This window comes from Pleurodeles waltl, chromosome 8 (assembly GCF_031143425.1).
Source record: "Pleurodeles waltl isolate 20211129_DDA chromosome 8, aPleWal1.hap1.20221129, whole genome shotgun sequence".
NCBI lineage: Eukaryota > Metazoa > Chordata > Amphibia > Caudata > Salamandridae > Pleurodeles > Pleurodeles waltl.
In genome coordinates this window covers 348,901,079-348,926,201 of record NC_090447.1, presented here as the reverse complement: position 1 = coordinate 348,926,201, position 25,123 = coordinate 348,901,079, and the positions used below count along the sequence as shown (strand labels likewise).

The window sequence follows — 25,123 nt, the reverse complement described above, 5'->3', positions numbered from 1 at the left end:
TACACGTTATCAAACGCTAACCACGTGAGATCCAGGCAAGCATGCTCGCGTGTATGCGATTGCACGATTGCACAGGCCTAATCCAAGATCACGTACACTAGTAGCTTGTGTTTCTTTGAGGTGGCGATCCTTTGGCTGCTACCGTTTTCCTTGCCCTGATCCCAAGCAGGCGCCGTGGATGAGACAGAATTGCCGGAGCCGCCATATTTGGTGGGGGAAGAGGGGAGGGTCACGGAGTCAGGAGGAAACAGACAAGCGGGAGGGAGGGAGGGGGAAGGAGAGACAGGAAAGAGAGAGACCGCCGCTGACACCCGCCGGAACCCAAGAGAAGGATTGAGAGGGAGGCGGTAGAAGGGCTACCGGTGCTCAGAGGTAGTTGCGGGACTCACACCCTCATCGGACGACAAGAAGGAGGTGCATGAAACGCCACTGGTCTCGAGCCGGCCACGGGCGGTGACGCACGAGAAACGCAGCTACAGGCGGCGCCGGGGAGGGAATAAAAAAAAAAAAAAAAAAGTCAGCTGGACATACCCCCCACCCTTCCACCATCAGGTCCAATATACCGGGTCCCGAAAGATGGGAGTTGGTTGTAAGCAATGAGCTGAAGTGGTGCTGGCAGACCGGAGCCAGCCGGTGGAAGCGCCGCTAGACCCCTCCTGCCTCCCTGCTCGGTGTAATTTTTTGTATTGGCTGTTTCCGTCTTAGTCCGGTTTCCTGTTATGAGAAGCGGCTCGGTAGCCCTTTCTCTGCTTCCCCTGGAGTGGGGGACGCGGGGAGGCTCTCCCGGCGTGTGGTAAGTGTGACTGTTTTGGGAGATAAATGTGACGTGATAAATCGTGTTTAGTGCTCATGTATTTACACAACAAGACTGAAGGTATTTGCATTTTCACAGTCTTGCTACTGTCATACGTCGCCCACCGAAGATATCCCAAAGCAACCGGCATGACACCTTCGGGCCTGGCTTACTTCATGTTTCTTGCACCGGCTACCTGGGCCTTGGTATACTTAGTCCAGGTGTTCTGTGTGAGGTGGAATGGCCGATCCTCCAGTCCCTTAACCAGCGAGGTCTGATTTGTTAGAGTACAGGCTGATCTTTCTAGGTGTGTTCCAGACGTAGGGCCTGGCTCGCCCGTCAACGCCATGACAGGCGGACTGGGCAGGCAGCATGTAGGCCTGGCCAGCATATCAGGGCTCGGCTTCTTTCTGTCCGTATACTTGTGCAAGGAGAGGCTAAAATCGAAAGGAGCGGTTAGGCACCGCTGTCAAAAACTCCCCAAACTGCGCCTTCGTGCCGTGTGCCTGTCTGAATACATACACTTTTACGACTAGGCTTTCCAAATTAGCTGGGAAGTCCTCGTACTTTTACATGTACACAGGACCTTCTGCTATGTTGTTCCTTGAGTGCCTGAGTTAAAGTTTAGAGGTCCTCTTTCTTTTCTATGTCAAACTGCACATTTGATTTTTTTTTTCTAAAGGTTTTCTGTTCTCTCTCACCCCCAGGTATTTTTTTTCCTTTCCTAACCATGGTGTTTGCTTCCCTTATTTCACGCTTTTTAATTATTCTCCTTTTGTTCATTGTGCTTATGCCACCCCTGCTAAATGTTTGGTTGTTTATGTGTAACCTCTCACCGGCGATGTTTATAGTCTTGGTGTCCTCCTCTGCCCCCCCCCCCCCCCCCGTTTTGCCTTCTAGTCTTGTCGGTGACTAGTATCGTTGCTTTTCCTCGCCAATGTCCAGTCTTAACCTCTCCCCTCGCCCACGTGTAATTGCTCTGTTGAGTCTTGTCGCTCTCGTCGTGTCTCGGTGCTCGCCCCCACCCATGTTTTTGTATTTACAATCTTCCAGTGTATGTTCACCACTACTAGTCGCCCATGTTAATTCCTTTTAACCCCATTTTTACATCGACCTCCCGACCGACACATATTACCTTTCTTTCCCTTGCCACATTTGTCTATTAGCCCAAATACTTCCTTAGATCCCCACCATTGTGTCTAAGCTGTCTATGATAATTTCTTCGCCCCACTTTTATTTGCAATTGCCCTGTACCGCATAGTTGAAGACTATGCTCCCCCTTCTTGTGTCTTTGCTCACCTCCTGATTATATTCGCTCAAACCCTTGTTTGTGTGGCCACACTTTGTCAAATCCCATTCTTTATCATTCATTCAATTTACTTTATCACCTGTAGTATTCTAACAATGTCATGCGCTTTAGACCTATTGGCATATCTCATTGGCTATGATTCTTAATGGGCTTACTATGACTAAAAAGTAAACTTGTGACCAACACTTTTGTAAATAATCAATTTTTAGTCTGTCAGCATTTTGCAGTGTGCAAACAGGCTTCTTTAATCTATAACTTCTAACCTATTTATCTTTGTTGGACAGTCAACAAGCGGCATGCATAGTAGGTCCGGCCTATCATAATGGATTCATTTTGTAGCACATTTTTCTTTTAATGAAAGCTTTAATTGCCATCTAGGAGGCTGCCTTGAAAAGAAAGCCCATTTGACTTTGAAATGGCTTACTTAATTTGGTACCAATAAGCATCGTCCTGGTGACTTTGTTATTATACTGGTAGAGTTTAAGAAGAGTTATGGAAGCTTTTGAAAATTCATAATGTCTAATTTGTCTTCTGGTTTCTTTCTCCACTAGCGTTTGCTTGACTAAAGTTGCCTAATTTCATAGAACTATTTCACACACGTTGCCCTTCGATTGTAATGAGATTTCTAGGGCCTCCCTATATAAAGGCATAGGTTATCTGTATAAGGTAACCTTTACTGTGTGACCTCAGGTAGGCCTTGTTACGTATGTGATTTGCCCGTGTCCATTTCAGTTCTTATTTGAAACTTTATTACTTTACTAACTTCTGCATCAGAAAATCTGTCAGAATAGTAAAACTATGTGTAAATAAAAAAGTAGTGAAAGGGAACGTGAGTTTTCTGATCGAGGTGATTGAAATCTCTGGATGTCAGACCTTTGCTTTAATGGCACAGAGGTTCTGGATCTTGTTCTTGGTAAGAGGTTGAATGCCATTGTTATGAGCTTGTTAACCACCCCCTCCCCCCCAACACCTCATTCACGTGTGATTATTCTATTCGTTATATGAAGTCGTTTAGCTAATCAAATATTTCTGTAACCTCTTTAATATCAGAATACATTAACAGTACACGAACCAGCTACTTTTTTCCATCACTCACAGATTTTATGTTCATCTTTGACCAGCAGCTCTGCTGCTGCCGCCTAAGAAATACCACATGCATGCATGCATACATACATCGCAACATAATGGTGTACTGAAGAAATATTATTTCTGTAGTTGTGACGCACACTAGCTGATTTTCTCTTTTTTTTTTTTTTTGTATTTTTTTTTTAAAATATGAATCCTGTTTAGGTGTAGATGTTTGGGGGATGAGTTCAAAGCTTAACTTACATCAAATCGTACTGCACTGATGGCGTAGGTATGCTGACTTGGGTATGCAGGAACGGCTAAGGCATATTTTCGTTCACAGAATATGATTCAACGTACAATTTTTCTTTAGAACAAAAAGTGAAGCACTTTAGTTGAAATGTTAGCATAAAGCTAAAGTGTCCTTCAAAGGACAGTTGAATTCTAAAAGAAAAAACATGTCGCTGGAGTAATTTACAATTTGAGGCAGGGTTTTTAATTAATCCTCAAGTCTTACTAAGGGTGGGTCTGTCCAATGATGTATTAAACAAATTTACTGAAACATCCACGTTGATATGCGAGTATTAATTTCATTGCTAGCCATATTTTAGGTAATAAACTCGGGACCTATTACAAAGACGTTGAAATGGATGAGTATTTCAGTTTGTTTTACATTCCCGTTTAGAAAACTTGTTTTGTACCTAATGTTTGAAAATCAGTAGCATTCTTGATTTGTGTTGCTGTGTGCCATTTATATTTAGGCCATTATGATGATGACACTGTTGCTCAGTGTACTTTTCGTTACTTAGCCGTGTTTTTCTAAATTCACAATGGCTTGCCAGGTTCTCTGCATCAGGTGTTGTGGCACTGTTGCATAAGCAAACTAGAGTAATAAGCAGGTGTATTTTATTTCTGTTTTTAAAATGTGATATTTGTTTCTGTTATTTAATGTGTTGTTTACTAGCTGCACAACTTAAAAAAAAAAAAAAAAGGGACTAAAGGCACATGGTTTAGATCTGGCGGCTGTTTCTTTTCAAGCCCCGTTGTTGACAATGGAGACTCATCTGTGGATAGATGGCAGCCAAGGAAAGCCGCGTTCGAGAAATTGCTTAGCACAAAGGCTATGCATACTAAGGAGAAAACAGAAATTACAGAAAAAAGGACTGGTACATGAAATTTCAATATTCATAAAACAAAGAACTTTGCTCTGCAAATGTGAATCTGCAGGGAAGCATCCAATATCTGGAATAACATTCCATAAGACCCGAAGATGGTCTGTTAGTTCCTAATCCGCTTTTTCATCCACTACAGGGGATAGCTTGCATACAGTTGAATTGTGGACGTCACAGGAAGTACCAATATGTATTTATTTTGTATAGCCATGTCCGATAATGGCAGAATGCTTTATGCTGGAGTAAGATCTCTGTTCATAGAGAACGAAACACATTGAAAACTACATGAAGTTTCATGTGTACAGAATACCTTTCATAGAGATCGTGTGTGTATAAAATATATATTAAAACACAGTTAGGAGGTGATTACTTTTGGGATAGGATTTAATTTATTCCGTTCATCATCACAGTGTATGAATGCGCCCTCTTCGGACCTGGAGGAATATTATTTCAGGTCTTGGATGCTTCCGCGGGGATTCACGATTGCAGAGCAGAGTTGTTTGTTTTATGAATATTGAAACTTGATATACCAGTCCCTTTTTTTCTGTAATCTAAGTTTTCTTCTTAGTATACATATCCTTTGTGCTAAGTACTTGAAGTGCTGTGGTGTACAGTTATATATCTTATTGTGCACTGTTTGTCAATGTGGCTAGTTCAGAGAACTGTTGTGGTATGCCCAGTGTTTTTATGCTCGTGATTAGCCTTGCTAAAGAACTAAGTGTCATTTTTCAGGTAGCTGTCTTGATTTAGGAAGGCCAGAAAGTAAAGACCTATTTTATACTCTAGCCTAGAGGTGCCTAATCGCACGGCTATGTCTTTTAGATAATGTTTAGAGAGCAGAGATTAAAGTTACAAATGATGCCGGTTACCAAGAGCATTTTTTGCAAAGTTGTTGACATGCTTCTTTATGGATAGTCTGTTGTCTGCCTTTTAAGACTAAGGACTTGGCTTTACTTAATAATGTTGGTCTAGTTCCTAAAGGGTTTGGGTATAGTATTCATTCGTTTGCAGATGTGTTTGGCAAAACGAGGAGGAATTTCTTAATTGAAATTTGTGAAGTGATTTGAAATCCAAATGGAATAGTATCAAAGCCTTTGTCTAAATTTGAAGTTTTTTTGTTCTAAGCTCCTCTTGAAGTAAAGCTCTTGCAATCGGTGTACTCAATGTTAAGTCCTGTTCCTCTGACTGATTCATTGAGTGGTTCTGTATATAGATTACATGGTGTAGAACGGGCATCTCCAATCTTTTCTAAGAGCTACTTATGACAAATGAAAATTATTCTGAACTGCTATTATTATAACTGTACTAATAGTGACCACGTCAGTCAAGATGACATTTGTGGCCACCCCAAGCAAGATTACCATCAGTGATCACCTCACTGCATCAGGCAGGGTTGCTAGCAGTAGTGTGAAAAAGACTCAATCAATTTATAATGCCCATCTATCGTTAATACATGACGGCCATAGCTACAATGCTCCCGGCACCAATTGAAAAATATTAGTAGTAAGTCTCCCCAGTGACCCATGATGAAACAATCAAATATCACCTTGTTATTTTTAGGATACATACATTAATTTAACCAAGCAAAGGTTTTTAATTTAGTATAATGGGCTGCATCCTGGAGAGCTACTTAAAAGCAGCTGGAGAGCTACCTGTTGGAGAAGCCTGGTGTAGAAGCTAGTTACCATATGAAGTTGGTTATGGTGACAAGTCTATCTTGCCTGCATATGATTTGTTTTCCAGGTAGGAACTTCAACATTTGCAACACAGTCTACCACTGCTTTTTTCCTAGATAATGTTGAGCAAGGTCCCGTCAGCTGTGTCAATGACTGATGTGAGTTCAACGAGAATTAGAAGGCAGGATTCTCCAATGTCTACTATCTTTAATATATCTGTGACTGATAGAGTTGCAGTTTTGGTACTTCAGTTTTTCACAAAGCATGATTGGTTTGAGTCAGCTAAGATGTTATTCCTAATAAGGCTTTTTAGTTTGTTTGTTTGCTCTTTCCATTGCTTTTTCAAAGAAAGGTAATCCAGTTACTGACTTAATGTTTTTAAGTTCTTCCGTATCAGAAGGTTTGTGGTGTGTTCGTTTTTTTGACAGCCAGGGACATTGCTCTTGAGCTATTTTGAGGTAGGTCAGGCAAGGAGCTGTATGAATTGTTAACGTTGAGCAGGCTGTAATAATGTCCCGAAGAGTGATGGTTGCAGTTTTAGTTAAAGAGCTAGATGAAATTAGTTCGACGGAGTACAGTTTGGTCCTAAATGTTCCTTTTACGTAAGAGTTGGGATTATTGGGTTGTGTTTTTTTGCACAGGGTTTCTAACTTTCTGTGTCTTGTCCAGAATGAAATTGTCATATTTTTGTAATTTGGGGCCAGATGTAGCAAAGTTTTTTTTTTTTGTTTTTTTTTTTTTACCCATTCCGTGTCTCTAGGAAAAAGTGTTCGTACATATGGCCCTTGGTTTCCAAGGCATCTAAAATGTTCTGTAGAGATAATTTAGCTATTTTATATACAGTGTCAAACGGACTGTTCTTCTTCTTCTTTTTTTTTTTTTTTTTTTTTTTTTTTTTTCGGGCCAGTTTTACAGCTGGCGTTTGGGGTTTAAAGGTCTTTCAAGTTCACTTGATGATTTTCCCCTCTTCATTAAGTACTTAAACTATGGTACTGATTTTTTTTAAATGCATATATTTTTTGCTAGCCAGATGGTATCCAACACAATGTTGTTACAGTTTGCTGGTATAATATTTAGATCTTTCTTCTCACAGTCCGTGATTAGGTTGTTGGTACTTGGGGTGAAAGGTCCCATGGTGAGGGTTTGGGTGTGAGGAATGGATATTAGTGTGCAGTAGGCTCACCATTCGTGTTAAGCTTTCACAAATTTCATGAATCTGTGACACCAGTGGTATGTCCCCCCCCCCCCCCCCCCCCTCATACACACACACACATTACTTGCCATGAGTTGAGGGCATGCTGCTCATACAATTCTCCTCCTTTTGGCCAAATAATTTGTTTTGTGATATATTCTAGTCTTGGCCTGTATATTTCTCATGCAGACAATTATTCCAACCAGGCAACAATTTTTAGGCAGGATTTAAATTGCCAAAAGTGGCTTGTGTGACCCTACCTAATGCATTATTTGACACTTTTTTAGGTATCAGAATTAATCAATGGGTACCTTTTTTCAGAATCAATTCTGATTGCAACATCCTCCCATAATTCTTTGACTTTGTGGCATGTGTTGGTTAAGTGAAATATCTTCTCCATCGCTCCAATCTGTTGGGCACATTGCCTAGTTTAATTTCGGTTTCGATACCTATCAAATGCAACTTATGGAGGCTATGGTGTTATGTTAGTTACAATCAAGCATTGATGGATACCACTGGGTTTATGAAGTACAGCAGTTTATCAGCTCTCAGTGCCCTATAATTGGCAGGTATTGTTCTGCCACTCCTGCACAGTACTATAATTTCTTTTAGGACATTAGTTTCTTCTTGAACACTAGGGAAACTCTTCGAGGTTTTCCATGATCAGTTAGTGAGCCTAGAATTCAGAAGGAAATGCCATTTAAACGCACTTCACCTGTTTTGTGCTTCATCATACTTGAGGAATTTAATATTGGACTTTATATCACCACGTTTGCCAATGATATTTTCATATATTTTGTACTCCATATATCTTTTCACCTGCCTGAGTGAGGGTAGTCTGCTTGCCTAGAACTCTTGAATGAACATGTGTTTTGTTGTCTCTGAGTCATCTATAAGTTAATTTGATATTATCGCTAAGGTGACCAAGCTGCCTCCAATAGGAGGAGGTTTTCTAATAATTGCAGTCCTCATGTCCCTTTTTGCAGCCTCTTTCTTGGTGCCGAGTCTGGCAGATCCATCCTACTGAATGTTAAAGTTTGACTCCTAAACGATATGTTTTGAAACCCAGTAAGAAAAGTACTCTGTTTTTGGAAGGTTGTTTTAAGATTTCATTTTTTTTATTTTTATAACTTACCACATGCTCCTACCAGTATCAATTTGTCTACCGATTTATCAAGGCCTTTAAATATTTTTTCATGCAAAGATGCCTGTCGAGTCTCAGAATGCATAACGGCAACATGAATGTCACTGTCATGGATAATGCTACCCTTCCCAGGTTCGATAATTGAAGTCCTACTTTGAAACCAACTGATTGCTTACTCCCTTATATTATGTGAACCTTATTGTGGGCGATGTGAATTGATTTATTGTTGTTGGAATTCCTAGGAATTCCATCTGACTTTGTTAATTTTTCAGTTTAGTCGTAGGGCAGAGATTTGCTCTATCTTTACATTTATCATTTTCCCTAGAGAGAAAACTATTTGAAGGCCAGACAGTACACAGTCAGTCTATCTAGCTTCTCTGTAAGTATAGGTATACCTGATCACCGTATATAGGCAGTGACATCACATGTGTAGCCTTAACCTTTTGGACCTCTGCTTCTTCCCCACACCCCTCATTCATGACTGGGTTTCCCCTCATTTGATCCACCAGTTTCTCCACAATAAAGGGCAAACACATGGGTCAGTAGCGGGCAAACCTGACTGGTATCTCCATATCAGGCCATAGCTAGTGTACACAAGGTCATCATTAGTGCCATAGTCACATATCGACAAAGAGCAGAGGACACCATTTTGACATATCTTAATAAGGCAAGCTCTGGGTCCGGTGTCATCATAACATTTGTTACACCTGCCTGGGTCTGACACATTTCAGGCCAGTAGTGCTGAAGGGGAAGGCATGTCCAGGCTATATAGAAGAAGTTTAAGTGCTGTGGAGTAGGGTCGAGGAAGTCCTACCTTGCAGACAACATTTTCCAGGCCCAGATCGTATCTGCATGCTGGTTTTGTCAGCCGTTGGATGAGGAGCTCTCTTCATTAGGAAGGACCAGTGGGTGGTTCTGTGTACTGTTCTGTTATTTTTCATGGATTCAGTTTGGAAATCTCCTATCGGAGTGCTATCACCAGCTGATAAAATATCCCTGAGCTGCAAGGTAATAAGTGTCCAGATCTGGTACCTCAACACAGCCCCCTTGTATGGAAAGGTGAGGGTTTGCCAGTGAATTTGAGGTAGTATGTCTGTCCAGAGAGTGCAAACGGAGCAAAACGGGGATTTATTCAGAATAATAGGAACATTGAGGCATTGGTATAAAAGCTAGGGTAATATATTTTTTTAAATGAACACTACTTGCTGAACATGTTCTCCTTAACCTAGAATTACACCCTCTCGTGTGCCCTTCTAGGCCCTCAGGGGTGTTGCATTTAATAAAACATCTACATAAACCTACTTGTAAAAAAAAAAAATAAAAAAAAAAAATATATATATATACACACACGTTTCTTTCGTGTCACCTAGTATTATGGCAGCATTCTCTTTATGTAAGAGCTCTGGTAATAGCCTATCTTATTTTCTCACGGCTCATGCTGTATTAAGGTTTAGATGCTAAAAATTCCCTTATTTTGCCACCTTTCCACAATTCCCTTTTGAGTCTGTGCACACGTACTAATTTGTATGCTTTAAGGGTTTTCTGCAGCTCTGCTGTAATAATTTCCCATACTGGTTGGGAGTTTTATCCTAACAAGAAAATTTGACAAGGATAGGAGTAAAGCTTCTTCCATGGTTGGGGAAAAAGTGGTTGGAGGGAAATAAATATTTGCTCATGCAAAAATGCAGTTCACTAATATTTTTTTTCTGTGCGATTTCCTGGCCCACTTCTGTAAATTCTTGTGAATTAAAGCAGTAAATCCGCACTAATGCAGGGGCATATTAATGGGTACAATTTTGTGACTTACTTTAAGAATCAAGCCCCTAATTAGGGCTGGCACGAATAAACCCCTTTTTGTTTTTATCAACAATCTATCTCTCTCTCTTTTCTAGCTGTACTGTAAGTGATAAGTCTGCTCTTTCAAAAGGAGCATATCAACACACAAAGTAGTTTTGTTCAGCGCCAGGAGCCACTGTACCAATGTGTGCTTTTTGAGACCAAAAATAGTTCTGCTTTTTGCCTATCTTTGCTGTAATGCTCATGGCCTGGCAGCTCACAGAACAATCAAGTTTTGCAAAAACCAAGTCCAAACACACGCATTGACAAAACTAAAAGGCTGCCCACCAATGTTCAATCTATTGGCTGTACCATTGATTGCTTATTTTCATGTTAACAAAAATCTTGCAGAGCCTTGTTTACTTATTTCCCCCCCACCCCCCCCATTATGATTTTTTTTTTGGGGGGGAGGGGGGATACTAGTATGTATCAAAATAATTACTAAATGATGCTCCAAAGAAATGGGTCCTACAGTGTTACAGTAGTTTAACAAGACTTATCTTTTTCCTAGTTCATTTTTTGTGTTCATTTTATTTTGAAAGCAGAGAGCATTCTGGGAGCATTTTACGTAGCCTCACGTTGTTAAACTGTGCAAACATGTGTATGCCTTTTTGTAATAGAAACACTGTTAGTAGTGCATTCCAAGCTTATGACATTTCCTTATAGCTCTCACCCTAGTAATAAGTGCTTTGAATTAATTGACAAACACATGTTCAAACAGCAGTAACATATGGACACAAATATTACATTAACTGCAGACAATGCCCTTCCCTGATCCATAACGTGGTACTTTAAATTGACAGCTAAAGTGTTTGTGCTGCATAGGGTTGCGCCTCCATGCCCAAAGGAAAAAATAAACTTGAAAACTTGTTGTCCTTGATCCCAAACAATATGTCCTAGGTGTTGAGCTATTGGATTTTCAGCCCCCCTGTGTCCTTGTCTCCCATATCCCTCTAAGCTGTTTACTCACTTTGCCTCTCTTTTATTTGGTTTCGTCTTCACAGTGCTTGTGCTGTGCTTGTGAAATCTATTGTGTTTAATATAAATATTAAAAGAGGATTACATCCTGCCCTTACTTTCCATTGGTTTGTGTGCTTGCCACTTACTTTTTCTCCATTTCTATTGGCTATCACACATTATTTCCTGTTGTTCCGCATGTGCTTGGGTGTGCTTACTCTGAACAGGGGCCCAAGTACTCCTTTTCATCCGTCATAACATAAACAAAGCTTGGAATGCATCATTCTCTAAGCCCCGCTTTCAGTCCTGCTCCCTGAGTTCATTTGCCTTCTAACTAAAGAACATTGATGCAATAGTACACAGTTGTTTAACTGCCCAAACAATACGCTATCAATGCAATGTAATAAAGACTTTCCCAATCTAGAACAAGCATTTGCAATGCAGTGGGTCTCGCGTTTGCTCGAGTTAGAACTATTAGCATTGCAAACTCCTAACCGGACTTTTCTTGCCACATAAACTGAAAAGTAAAAGTTTCACATAAGCGAGCCGACGGCTGCCATCAGCACAAAGCAGACACACAAACGGAAATAAAAGTTTGCTCGCAGTGAAACCTATCAGCAAAAGTGCAATTATCCATGTAACCGGCAAAAGTGCAATTGCCTATGTAACAGGATCAGTGTCATGCAAAGCGCTAGACTACTGCGAGGTGAGATCGCGTTGCGAAATAAAGAGAAAAAGTAGTCCAGAAACCAGACAGAAAACATCGAGCCTCGTATGTCTTCAGTAGTTGGCCAATGTGCTTGAGGAGGCCTAAATACCGGAAAAGGCGTGACATACGCATGCCTTTCACTAATGAAAGCAAGCGGATTTTAAAAGGCAAGCCCACGAAACAATGAAAGTGACTGACGTGACATGGGCATGGTTAGAAGCCCAAAGAGAGATTACAACAGGGGACGGAGCACTTTGGTTTTGCCCCGAAAAATGGCCACCGATGCATGAATTAAAGTAGATTGTTTTAAATAAATTTAGGCTTGTGTGATGAATGTGGTGCACGTAACATCTCTCAAGTTTCTGCAAGCGATATTCCCTGCTATATGATCGCTGACGGCATGCGAGGACCCATGCGCTAGCACCTTTTTTCACAGCGCGTGCCCGAATAACGTTCAGAAACTAAATTACACTGTAAATGTAATGTTTCAGGCATTACACAATATCGTAACGTAAAATGTGTGACTGAGGATGACTTTAGAACATGGTGATATGTGTTCCAATCCTGCCTTCCGTGGTTGGCTGAGAATTGTGTGAATCTGCACATTTCTGTAAGTCGTTCTATGCCAAAACTAATAATTACTGCTATGTGAAATGTAATTAACGTGTAAATTCACACTTGGCTTGCACATTTTGTGTTGCCTCCCAGCAGCTACAGTGCTTTGCTGTGACCTTGTGCGTTCTTACTATAATAATGAAGTTGCACTCTTAGAGATACATGAATTGACTTGACAGAAAGTTTAGTAATATGGCATGAAGTGACAAATCACCCACAATGTGGCGTATCATGCATGACCCCATGTGGTATGATGTTAACATAAATGTTCCATAACATGTTTGTCAGACACCACTTTACCTCTGCTGTGCACCATGAGGCACACTTGAAAGATCTGCATTGGAATAGGCCAGAGTAGGGAGTAAAGGAAGTGTATTGACCCCTCGCTTTTCCTTGACCCCAAACCCCCCCCACCCCCTTTTCTGGGCTCGAGACCACCTCATTAATATCCTGTTAACCCATGAGTCATTCTTGGGCACAACAAGACCGGGACTCAGTGTAGTATATTTTGGCTCACAATTTCAGCCATGAGCTTCCTTGTTAACAATCATTGTTATCAAATGTGTAGGTCAAAAGGGTTCGTTTTAGGAAAACCAAGCCTATAACTCCAAAATTAGCTTTGTTTAAAAAAAAAAAACACCGATTAGAAACAAAACAGCTTATTATTAGCCACATAGGCGAAACCTAATGCATTTACTAACGCTTGTTTGTTTAGGGATCACTCCACCTGGCTGCTCTCTTTGATCATCTTTCTTCTCAAGTTACTTATCCTCCACAGAGCTTCAGAATTCGAACTATAATCCCTCCCTCAGTTTGCAGAAATTATCATTCCTTTTTCCTCCCATCATTGTCCTAACTTAAATCTGTTGGCAATTTGTTTCCTGGGTGGGGGATTTCCAGTGGATATCGCCCACTATCATAAAGTCAGAGGTGGGGAATTCGGTATCCGTTGTCAAAGGGATGAGTTGGTTTCGAAATCTTCTAGTTTGGTTTAAAATACAATAAACTCATACCCCACAGCAAGGTAATAGATTAGCCTAGCAGTCTAATTAAATCAGAAGTCTGATAGTAGCTTCTCTGATTTAGCTGTGGTGCGTTAAGTCAGGGTTTTGTTTCTAGAAAGAATAGCTAGACTTGGAGCATGACTGTATTGTAATTATGCGAAATCTTTGAATATTAGGGTGTGTAGAACCTCTTTTGATGAATGGGATCTCTTTAAGGCAACTTTTTGATCATGGTATGGCTCGAAATATGTCCACAATTTCTTTCTGCCAGAATTCTGATTATAGTAGAGTTTGTGGATTTATTACTTATCTAATTGTGTAATTGCTCCCTTTCTTACTTTCGGTTCTAAAGTTGTCTTATGAATTGATGCAGCAAATGTATTTTTAATTATTTATTTGATTTAACAGAATCTTACTGTAAATAAGTCTAAATTATTCTTAAGGTCTAGTGCCTAGCTTGCTAACTGAGGTCAATGTTAATTCTTGGAAAGGTCACTTCATCTGATACTGCCTTATTTCCCAAGGTTGCTTGATGTGAGCATATCATTAGCACTAATATATATATATATATTTTTTTGTAAACAAAAATTAAATGCCGCACACTCCGTTCAGCTCCACAAGAATTGTCAAGTTTATTTGATGCAAAGAATCTTTGCATCAAATAAACTTGACAAATTCTTGTGGAGCTGAACGGAGTGAGTGGCATTTAATTTTAGTTTACAAAGTTAATCGAGGGCTCGGCCAGCAGCCTCTCTGCCTCGCACCAGCTGAGTGCGCGTCGTTTTCCCTTGGTGCGCTTTGTTTGTTTGAAACAATATATATATAAGTGGACACTTAAATTTTACAGTCTGCAGTGTCAAAGTTGAAATGTTATGGGCCTCATTCTCAAAGCCATTTAGGTGTGTAAGTATGACATAGGTTTATAAGTGTCACTTTTGTATTCATTTATGGATTTACAAACCGTGAATACTTTGTGTGATCATATCTACTCACAGGTGTTTGTAGTTTGAGGGCTGTAATGCTCAGTTAGCTTGTGGATTTTATTTTCAAGTTTAATGGTGTTACTCTACTCCTCTCCAAATATTTTCTGCCCTTACTCGTGATGAGGGCACGAGTGAAGCTTATCCTAAGATAGGAAGGGACCCCAGCACCTCCAAAAATGGTTAGGTGGAGCGAATTGAGTTTATCTGTGGGGAAAAGTACTTTCCTCAGGAGAATGTTTATACAAGTAAATATGCATTTACCAAACTGATTTTCACTTGAGCAAGTACGCATTTGTATAGGAAGCGTTAGCAAAGCAATAGGTCTCACGTTTGCTTGCGTCGGACCTGTTAGCGTTGTAAAGCCTTAACTTGACTTTTCTTGCCACACAAATTGGTCAACCCTTTCGCATAATTTGATCCTTTCTGCCACATAATTCCAGTGGCCCTGCATATAACTAAAGTACTTCCATTTACCTTCTTCCTCTGTCTGCATAAAAACATGAAGATATTGCCATTATTTGTTATATATGTTTTTTACATTCTTATTTTAGCCCCCCCCCCCCCAAAAAAAAACCTAGTGTGGGGACCCAGAGATGACCCAGACAGAAAACATTGTGCGGTAAGTTATGGGCAAAAATTTTTGTAAAAGGAATGCCCACAAAGCATTATGAGGTACGTTTCTGAGTGCAGCAAGTATTGTAGTATCTTGATTGTAATACTCAGAACAGCCCCTAAAGGACACCATAATAAAAATAGCACTTGTAAGAAATATTATCATGTTACCATATAGTCAGCCCCTAGAGGCCATAGCAACATGAAAACAGAATGTCAGAAAGTAATGCATTGTAACCATATATGTAACCTATAGAGGGCATAGTTCCTTACAGGTCTGCTGAAATACCATTACAAACAAGACCCTTAAAACACAAACTGCTCCCAGCTGTAAAATAAATGTTTCAGCCATGATTGAGCTTAAAAAGACTTTGAATGGTGGAAGACGTTCCTATTTAGAGGCCTTCCCCCTCTCTGCCTCCCCTCCCCCCGACCCGACCTAATTTGGGGACCTAGAGATGTCCTAGGTGGACCGTGCCACGCTGAACGGTTTGGTGGAGGTCCCATTGTCGGAGGACCACCACAGGCTGAGTTATGGGCAAACATGTTTTGGAAAAAAAAAAAAGCCCCACAAAGCATTATGGGACTAGTTTTCCAAGTGCAGTGAATATTGTAGTATCGGCTCTCCCACTGTGCCAAGAGAGACGCTTTGAGGATTTGTGTATTTTCCTGTGTTAAATGCTCCAGTCTGTATATTTTTCATGTGCTAAACTTGTTAAGTGGTACTCATGAAAGTGCTCCTCAGTTTAAGGTCATGCTATAAAAAACTTCACGCCCTCATGTAAAGCGCTCCTTCCATTGAGTTTGCACTATATGAACCTCTGTAGGAAAAAAATATGAAATTAAATTTAAAATAACCACCCCCCAGCTTGCAGTCTTTGTGCACAGACACCACAAAGAAACAGCGGAATGCCCAAAACGAGGAAGAAACAACATACAGCCATGCAGCGTGAAGCAAAAGAAAAAAGTAGTGCGCCACACTAAGGGATATGACTGATCATGCAATAATCCATGTAACAGGGTCAGTCTCCAAGGTAGTAACAAAGCAGCCTCAAGGGGGGACAAACGTAAAGCATTTACATTTGTCATGTTGGAAAACATGGTCTTACCTTTAGCAGCAGCATAAAATCCTTCTCCCACAACCTTCCTACCGCATTTTAGATGGGCAGGCAAAGGGTTTGTGCTGCTGAGGGCCGATTATTCTTGTCTGGGCGACAAAATAAATATTGAGACTTGCTGTCCTTTACCCCTGAGCGGGGGTTCACATGATGGCGATGCCTTCACCCTTTATAAAGTGATATTTTAAATATTGCAAACTGAACCTTTTTACTTTATCTAATGGATTGTTGTTCTTCTCACAGAAAGTACTGTGTATTTGGGTGAATCAGTAATTATTAAACTAAGGAACTAATAGAAATATGTCTTTTTGTATGAATATAGAATGCTGTGTTGCACTTGAGAGTGATTGTAGATAGTTTGGTGCTTGTGACTGTCCGAAAAACCTTAAATACACCATATCACAGGTTTGTCACGATTCCATCCAGTTAAGGGAACCGGGCATCTCACCATCTGAACTTCATAAAAAATAACTCTGAGGACTGTAGCGTACATTTTCCCACCCAGACTCCCAATACATAACTGGCCTACTTTGTAGCATGCTACCCTCTTTATTCACTGTCAAGCGCCCTGCTAATGTCTTCCCATCCTCATTTGTAAAGTTACATTCTGTTGTGCAGCTCCTCTGATAGTTTAGACATACATTTCTGCTTTTCGTTTTCTTCACTATTTTTTTGTTTTTATTGTCTTAGTTTTTGGATGCATGCAATAGTAGGATCAAAAGTTGTATTTGTCATAGTTTTTTAAGAATAGACTTTATTTGGTACAGTGATGTATATCTCTGTCACTTGGGCAATAGTTTAAAATGCAACAATTTTTTAATGCAGTGTGCTTAGTAGTATGATTTTTGGAGGGATTTATAGTGAGCTTAGATAGTATATGTATAAAGTGACTATGGCTAGAACCTTAAAAAATTTCACAGTGACAATAATAAAAGACAATTCATGGACGAAACCATGTCGAATGCTGCCTATTGGGAGATGATCCATATTAAAACTGCAGAGTCAGATTCAGAGTCCTTGTTATGGAGAAGAGCTTAGAGTCTAAAAGTTAAGCCTTAACAGTTTCACAGAGGGAATTTATCAAACCTCCAGAATTTTCTTAATCCTCTAAAATGAACATATTTGAATGGAAGACCGAAACCCTGAACTGCATACTTATCTCCAAGGTTAATCTGTGATTTTTCCCTGGGATAATCAGCTATGAGCATATTCCTGCTAGTCAGGTGCTGTTAAAATCTTTCTAATTTCATATACGCTGCAGATTGCCACTTTTCTGCGACACAAAGCTGTGTAATAGATTTATTTTGTTCATAATTATATTGACTGTCAGATCTTACTAAAGAGTAACTAGACAACATAGCAGTCCATCCACGAATATGCTTGCAATCTAAATGACTTGTATGTGAAAACGGTATAATAGTGAGATTGTATAATAATCTGATGTTATCAGTACAATATATTATGTAAATACAATATGAAGATGCTTTTGCAAAATGAGAATTTATTGTGGGACCAAAAAACTCGTAATGAAAGTAAAGCTGAAGAGATCCCTGTATATGAGCTGCGAGTAACTAGAATTGGAGAAAAAGGAACAGAAACGAGAGAGAATAAGGGAAAAGAGTAAAGATGTGTAATTCATTCTTAAAGACCTGCAATAGAATCTTCATCATAGGTTAATATTGTATTTAAGTTAAAGGCAGAGGAGACAGAAAACATTACAGCCAGGGCAGTTTTGATTGAATCATTGATGCTTTTTGTTCCTGAGGCTTTTCCATCTGAAGTTTTTAAAATGAGACCCGTAAAACTTGTTTATATTCAAATCTGGGTATATGAAGCACCCTTTGACAACAGGAATGACAAGATAATTTATCAGAAGTTCTCCAGTTGCATACAAGTGTCTTGGACAAAAGCAATTAAAATATTGAGAGGAAGCAAATAATTTCTATTGAATGTGGCTCTAATGCATCAGCACCAACATCCAAGCAAATACAGGCTGGGTACATTGTCCCTATTGTCAGGAAAAATGCCCTTCAATTTGGCTTCAAATAGATCTGAACTGGGTCTTTAGCTGACTGACAATGCTAGTAGGAATCTGTATGTGTGAAGCCCACCTTGAGTTTCTCGAATTGGGAGGTGAGACTCCTGGCTACAGTTTTATAATTTATCTGAATTGGGCAATACATAAGGCTATTTTTGAATCTGATTTCCTTGTGTGCTTAGCTCTTGCTTCCAGTGATGAGCTAAAATGTCTGATCTGTTTTTTTTATTTTATTGCCAAGAGCTGATGGGGATTGGTTATGAATTTCTATAAAGAAGATACAATGTGTCCTTTGATCCTGATTTAAATCTTTGAGTAGCTGAGAAGTGGAATTAGAGTTTTTAATTTGATGATAGAGTAGTTTAAATAGAAAAGCTATAGTATTCAGTATTATGAAGTTGATGTGTAGCTTGAAGTGAGCAAAAGGGCACGATAAGCAAAGTCATAAAGCTTTTTAGTAGAATTCTTACTCCGGTTTATGCAAGAATTCCATGTTTAATGTGAATTTTAACCTTTATTGCTTTACTTTGTCATGAAGGGAAGGGACTAGTACATTCCATGTTCTTATGTTCTATTTATTTCCAAAGTAAAATAAAATTCAAACTTTGATTCAGTCCTGTATTATTTTTGAAAAAGTTAGTTTCTATTTATATTTTTAGAGAAAAATTGGACTGATATATATATGTCAACACTTCGTTTGGCATTTCCCTCGCCGCACCTCAACTCCAATGGTGCTGGAATCGGACGCGCGCCACCACGTCTTACACAAAACACGATACCTTAAGATTCATTAAGGCAATCGCGGAGTGCTGGTTGCCTTAATGAATCTTAAGGTATCTTGTTTATATATGTTACAATTGGCATTTTGACATACAGAAACAGCTGGACCGTGCAGGACTGTGAAGAGATTTGCACATATTCCAGGCATAGTTAACACTGGGGACAAACCCACAGGGCGTGCCGTTCTTTATCATATTTATGGCTTGTTTTGGCCAGTGTTAGGTAATGAAAGTACTTGGCCAGCCTTACTCTGTGCAATTTAGAATGGGTGTCAAGTATTTGTTTACTTGGTTGAAAGAGGAATTATTTGGTAGCAATACAGTGGGTCTTGCGCACAAGAGCTTTAATGTGCAGGGCTAGTGTTCTGCTAAATGTTTTGTAAAATGAATTAAGGAAACCAGTCCTGGAGCTTTATCTCCAGGTAAGCAAATTATGACAGTGATTATTTATCAATTTTATTTCAATATTTGTATTTAAATACATCCTTTGTTGCTGGGAATGAATTTTTGTCTATAAAAAAACAATAGTTCATTGCTTAGGTTATGTATGGGAAATTAGCAGTTTGACTAATGTAGAAGAGCTGCAACCTCTCAATTAGTTTGATTTTTATTTTCAGTATTGGATGTTTTACTCCTATTTGTTCTTATGATTTTACTGTGAATTAGAGCTTTTCCACATCCTACTATATGCTGACATAGTAGGTAACTAGTGTTTTGTTTGAAGTCACACTGCAGATTTAATATTCAAAATTAATTATTTTCTTCAAGTGTGGCATGGTGTGGGTGTGATGCAGGCAAGATCCCCTATACAGACAAAATCTGTTTCAGATATAGATACCTGTTGTAAGGGGTCAGCAGCAAATAATTTCAATGCAAATAGCATTGTTCTAAGAACATTTAGGTTTTTAGTAGCTATCAAATTGCAGTAGAGCAAAACAAATGGTAATGGTTAGATCATTCCGATTGCATGTCTGTGTTGGTATTTAACATAACTGTAAATGAAAAGCAATGAACTGCCAGCGTGTCTGTGGCACTGGTGTAATACCCCGTGCACGAGGCACGTAATAGCAATTACAACATCCGTAGCCCCAGATTCTGTCTTATCAGCAGCAGTAGGCAGATGTATCATAGAGCTAAATGTGAAATGGGCGTAGTCTTGATTTTTTATGGTTGCCAAACGACTGCCATCTTGAAATGTAGACGTAAACAAGCAAATGAGGATGAATTCGAAGTACATTCTACAAGGTATACCATGATATCTCCTGTTTGGGGAATAAACCTTAGACGCACTGCTAAATTATTGCAGTAACAATGTTTGAATTCATCCATGTTTGCAATCTCCAGATATTAATTCACCTGATCATGATACTTTTATACATTTCTATTGTTGACATTTACAGGATAACTACTCTGAATCATGCTTTTTGTTTATTTTCTTAAACAATTTGCGTAATTGTTATTATGTTGAAATTACATACGTGAATCCTGAATTCCATAAAACAATCTTGCTTCATCCCCCAGTCTATTTCAGACCAGTTGGTCCTTTAGCAGAGGGATCAACTTCATATTGGGATACGAAAACTGTAAATCAAAATGAAACAGAAAATAATGCTTTCTTTAATCAACAGACAAAACAGGTTCTCATATTTCCTGTCAACTTTTTTTAACGTTTTGTTTTTTGAAAGGCTCATAACCATGGATACAGATAACAAACTGTTGGTGTTGTACAATAGGGAGATTCCTCTCACCCTCTTCCTTGACCTCTGCCAGTAGCACCCAGTTTGTTCCATAAGTTTCCACTCTTTTTCTTTAGACCGGGGGTTGGGATTTCGACTTCATTCAAGAGTAACTTGGTTTCCTGTATCTCCTCGTTGCACATCATGTCCATGGTAGGTTCTCCACTGTTCCCACACCTTGTCAAACATCTTTGGGCACCTCCTGCTTTCAAATACTACCCTTTCAAGTTCCATACACATTCATTTCTTCTTTCCACCTGAATGTATGTCTGCTCCCACAACTTAGCCAGGTCTCTCTTAGCAACCATAAACCTCGGCATCAAAATCCCAGAGGTTGACGCTGGATGTCTACTTTGTTTGGGATCCCGAACTGTATTAATTGGGGTGTTCCTGGGATCTTCGGGTCCATAGTTGCCTCCATCTCTTTTATCACTTCCTCCAGTATGCATTGACTTTGGGGCACCCACATATAGCATGTAGGAATATACCCTCGTTGGAAATGCACACAGGCATCTGGGCTCCAACGCTCTACCCATTTTGAATAGTTTACAACGGTTATAATCGTGTGCAGTATTTTAAGCTGTACTAATCGTAATTGGGACTTAATGGCTTCCTCCCTGTGGTTCATGAAGGCTGCCTCCCAAACTATATCATCCATTTTCCCGATATCTGCCTCCCCTTGGCCTTTAAGCTCGAAGGTCATCCCAAGCCTGCTTTATCAGTGGTGAAGTTGTGGCATCTCTTTCTGGGTTATTTCACCATGCAACACCCAGTTTTCCAAGGGAGAGTGCTCCAGGGAACTTGTCTAATAAAACCTTTTGTTTCTGAAGTGCGTGCAATAGCTGCAGATATTTGTATCTTCGGGCTGGGACTAATTGATATTCCTGTTGTAAGCTATTGAGTTTTCATTTCCCCTAGGTGGAGGATGTTGTCCAGGGCATCTATACCCATCAGTTTCTCAACTTATGGACTTTAAGGGTTGTTCTCTTCCACAGCATGGTTGTCAACCTGTCATGTAAGAACATGTAATGAAAATTACAGTGGGGGCTTTAAAAAAAGGTCAAGGATTTAGTCCATTTAAGTCCCAGGCCTGACATTGCCTGGAAGACACAGGACATGAGACAAACTCAGTATTGGCCTCCTTGACGGGTAGAAGTCTTTTCTTGTTCTATTTTGTATTCAGTGTTCAGAATGGATATTGGCAAATAAGAAGCAATACGTGTTGAATCTCTGCCTGGTTTGGGGGTTGACGTATGACTTACTAGTTGTAGGGGTGTGACAAATAGGCCTCCTGCTGTACAGCTTAGTACCGAATTGCTAGCTGAGTTACTTAAAATGCGGTGTCTTTTAAAAAAAAATTGTTTTTAATTTAGTTTTTTTTCTAAAGACAACGTTGACAGGAAGCCCATCTGAGCTGGGGGTCTTACTCCTCTATAACTCCTAGGGCTCTTCAAATTTCCTACTCTATGATGGGGTTTTCCTGATTGCCCTGTCTGACCCTCCCTGTAGGCGAACAATGTCATCCTAGAGAGAAATCTATTGATATATTTTTTTCACAGAGGTTAAGTGTACAACTTCGTATTGTTGTCATAAAAGGTTAAGTCAATATTGCCCTGCTTGTGCAAAGTTCTACCTGAGCTGTCTTTGATTGCCACTAACCTTATTTTTAAATGTTGCTTGGAATCAGCCACTTTTTTTTTTTTTTAAAGCTGCTGTCCATGGGTTTTGGTGCAGTAAGAATTGTACTACATACATTTTAATTGCTCAAGTAACACAGCATATGTTTCTTTCACTTGCGTTAATGCTGCCTTTACCTCTGCACTCCAGAAGCTTCTTGTTCAAGTTCAGGAGTAAATTTTCAACTTCATGAGAACAGTTTTGAAAACTTCCCATTCAATCAAGGGGGATGATGTGCCTATGTTGAGGGTAGAGTAAATCTCTATTGCCTTCTGAAATGTCTTGTGGAAGATCTCATCTTCCACCCAGGCTGATTTCTGTTTCCCAGAATAGATTGGTGTAGGGAGCCCTACCCCAGTTGAGTTGAAAAATCGTCATTATTACTATGTGGCTTGCCTAACATAACCCTGTATGTCTATGTACAAAGAATACAATGGAATCTGACTTATTAATGAGGGGTAGAATAGAAGGTGTTTTGTGGATTCTATCATTTGCCAGGAATCAGCTAATTACCAATGTTGCAATCCGCTTGTTAAAACATTTGCATTGTGTATCACTGGATATTGTAGCAGTTAGGACCTGTCCAGTGTTGGATATAAGATATAGTTTTAATCATTTTTTAGAATGCAATCCATGCAGTGCCCACCCAATTGGATAAAATAGTAGTTTCCAAAATTGCTGTTACTGTAGCCAAAGTGGAGTAGATAGTTCTCTAGCTGAAGTGTTCTTTTAAGTTGTAGCATTGATCCACCAAGGTTCAATCATCTTTAGAACCTGTGACAAAGTATGCGCACTGATCAACAATGATTTAAGTTTGGCAGGGTAGATGAGGGCATATTTCTGTTACTTTTTTAAGTTCATGAAGAAAGCCCTCTAATTTTGTACTGTCAAAGTATTATCAGGGAAGATGTTAGTTTGAAGGACTCAAAGGCTTGAGAACCTTTTGTCTTGGCAGCCTGTATTATGGTGTTTCAGTTCTCAACTGTGGACCTAGATGGTGTCCTGTAGAGTTTGCTTTACCAGGAACCTATTGGCTTATTCAACAGTAAAGCAAGGAAAGAGACTTTAAGGAGAGACTTTCGGTTTGAGACACAAATATTGTTGCATTCACGTCCTAAACATTTTCAAGTAAACTTATAATGTGTAAGTTATTCCTCTTAGCTCTTACTTGACCACCCTCAACCTGCTGCTTGAGGAACCACAGCCATTTTATAAGGTCTTACATTTCAAGAGTCCAGTCTGAATCCTGGGGTGGCAGGCCGTACAAGAAAGTAAAAAAAAAAAAAATCAATGTGTGATCAGAGAAGCAAGTGTCTCTTTTTGTCAGTGCTGAAATAGAAAATGCTTTCAATTCATCAAGAGTTATTCAAGCTGGTAAACAGCCTAAGGAAACCAGCCAAGAGCCAGACGTGCTCCCCACCTCCTCCAGAGGAGCAAAATGCTTTTTAACTTAAATTTTGTATTTTTTTGTTTTAATCAAAAGTGACTAACATTCATCTCTCCCTACCCAAAACGCTACTATTTACATAACCCATGTCACAGCAAACCTGGCAAAATCAAACTGCCGGCCTTCCCATCAGTTGACAATGAGGTTACAGTGGAGGTTCTTAGAACTATTAAATCTAGGGTTGCTGCTTTACCCCGCCTCCCGATATACTCAGGAAAGGAGGAGATACAATCCTGTCTAGACTGCTAAATATTTTGAATTACGCCCTGCAAAGCGGTAATGTTCCTGTGGCGTGTAAACACACAGATGTTAGACCTCTTCTGAAAACCCATCTCTCCCTTCTTCCATAGATTAGCAAGGCAAAGAAGTACATGAATGAATATTCACCTGTCCATTATTATTAATTTTTGTTTGGGTGGGGGAGGGGGTGGAGGCATGTGCTGTCCTACATCCAACTCAAACAGGGTTCAGGCCTGGCAGCAGCACAGAAATAGATCTAGTAGCTGCCACTAAAAATAATCCACAACCAAGGTGTCTCAGCAGCCATGACTTTTCTGGATCTGTGCGCAGCCTTTAACACAGTATCACGCCCTGTCCTAATTCAAAGACTGGTAGAGGCAGTAATCATGAGAGCCACTCTTAAATGGCTAGCCGTATTTATTGAAAACAGGAGTTATCAGGTTTATGAGGAATCTGTTTTCAACAATCTACCCCTTAAAATGTGGGGTGCCACAGGGCTCGCTCCTAAGATCCATGCTTTTCAACCTATACATAATTCCACTGGTGGATATAGTGCAAGCGCATGGTCTTGCATTGGTCTCCTATCCGGATTACACGCAGATAGTCGTCCCACTTATTTGAGACACTAACAAACCCTCCAATCAATGAAATGCCTGTTTGAAACAAGTAACAATCTGTATGTACTCCAGCTGTTTGAAACTGAACAGGGACAAATCAGATGTTCTAGTTGTAGGTAATTGCTCTGGCTGGATGGAGCTCAACTCGGTCCACTTCCTTCACCTTCCTGTGCAGTTAAGAGCCTCTGATTTTGCATAGATGATAGTCTATCCATGGAGGTTCAAGCCAAAAAACTTGCTGCATGCTGTTTTATACTTCCCTGAGAAAATAGTTGTGTTGGATCCCTGCCCCACTGCGTAGAGTAGTTGTGCAGGGACTGCTCAACTCCTGTCGGACTACGATAACTATGTCTATGTAGGCAGCCCCAAGTATGTGAAAAAGCTGATTCAAGTAGTCTAGAACA

General features: G+C 39.8%; 1 protein-coding gene across 4 annotated transcripts in view; it reads left to right on the top strand.

Annotated features, from left to right (window-relative positions):
• The first annotated feature begins 253 nt into the window (after nucleotides 1-253).
• The window catches only part of USP9X (ubiquitin specific peptidase 9 X-linked), a 1,493,361-nt gene continuing 1,468,491 nt past the window's right edge, over nucleotides 254-25,123 (top strand). For 2 of the 4 annotated variants that reach the window (XM_069204214.1, XM_069204212.1), the window contains exon 1: nucleotides 254-793. The gene's annotated coding sequence lies outside the window, so the exon portion shown is untranslated. The remainder of the gene's footprint in view (nucleotides 794-25,123) is intronic. The other 2 variants (XM_069204215.1, XM_069204213.1) reach the window with 1 other exon arrangement.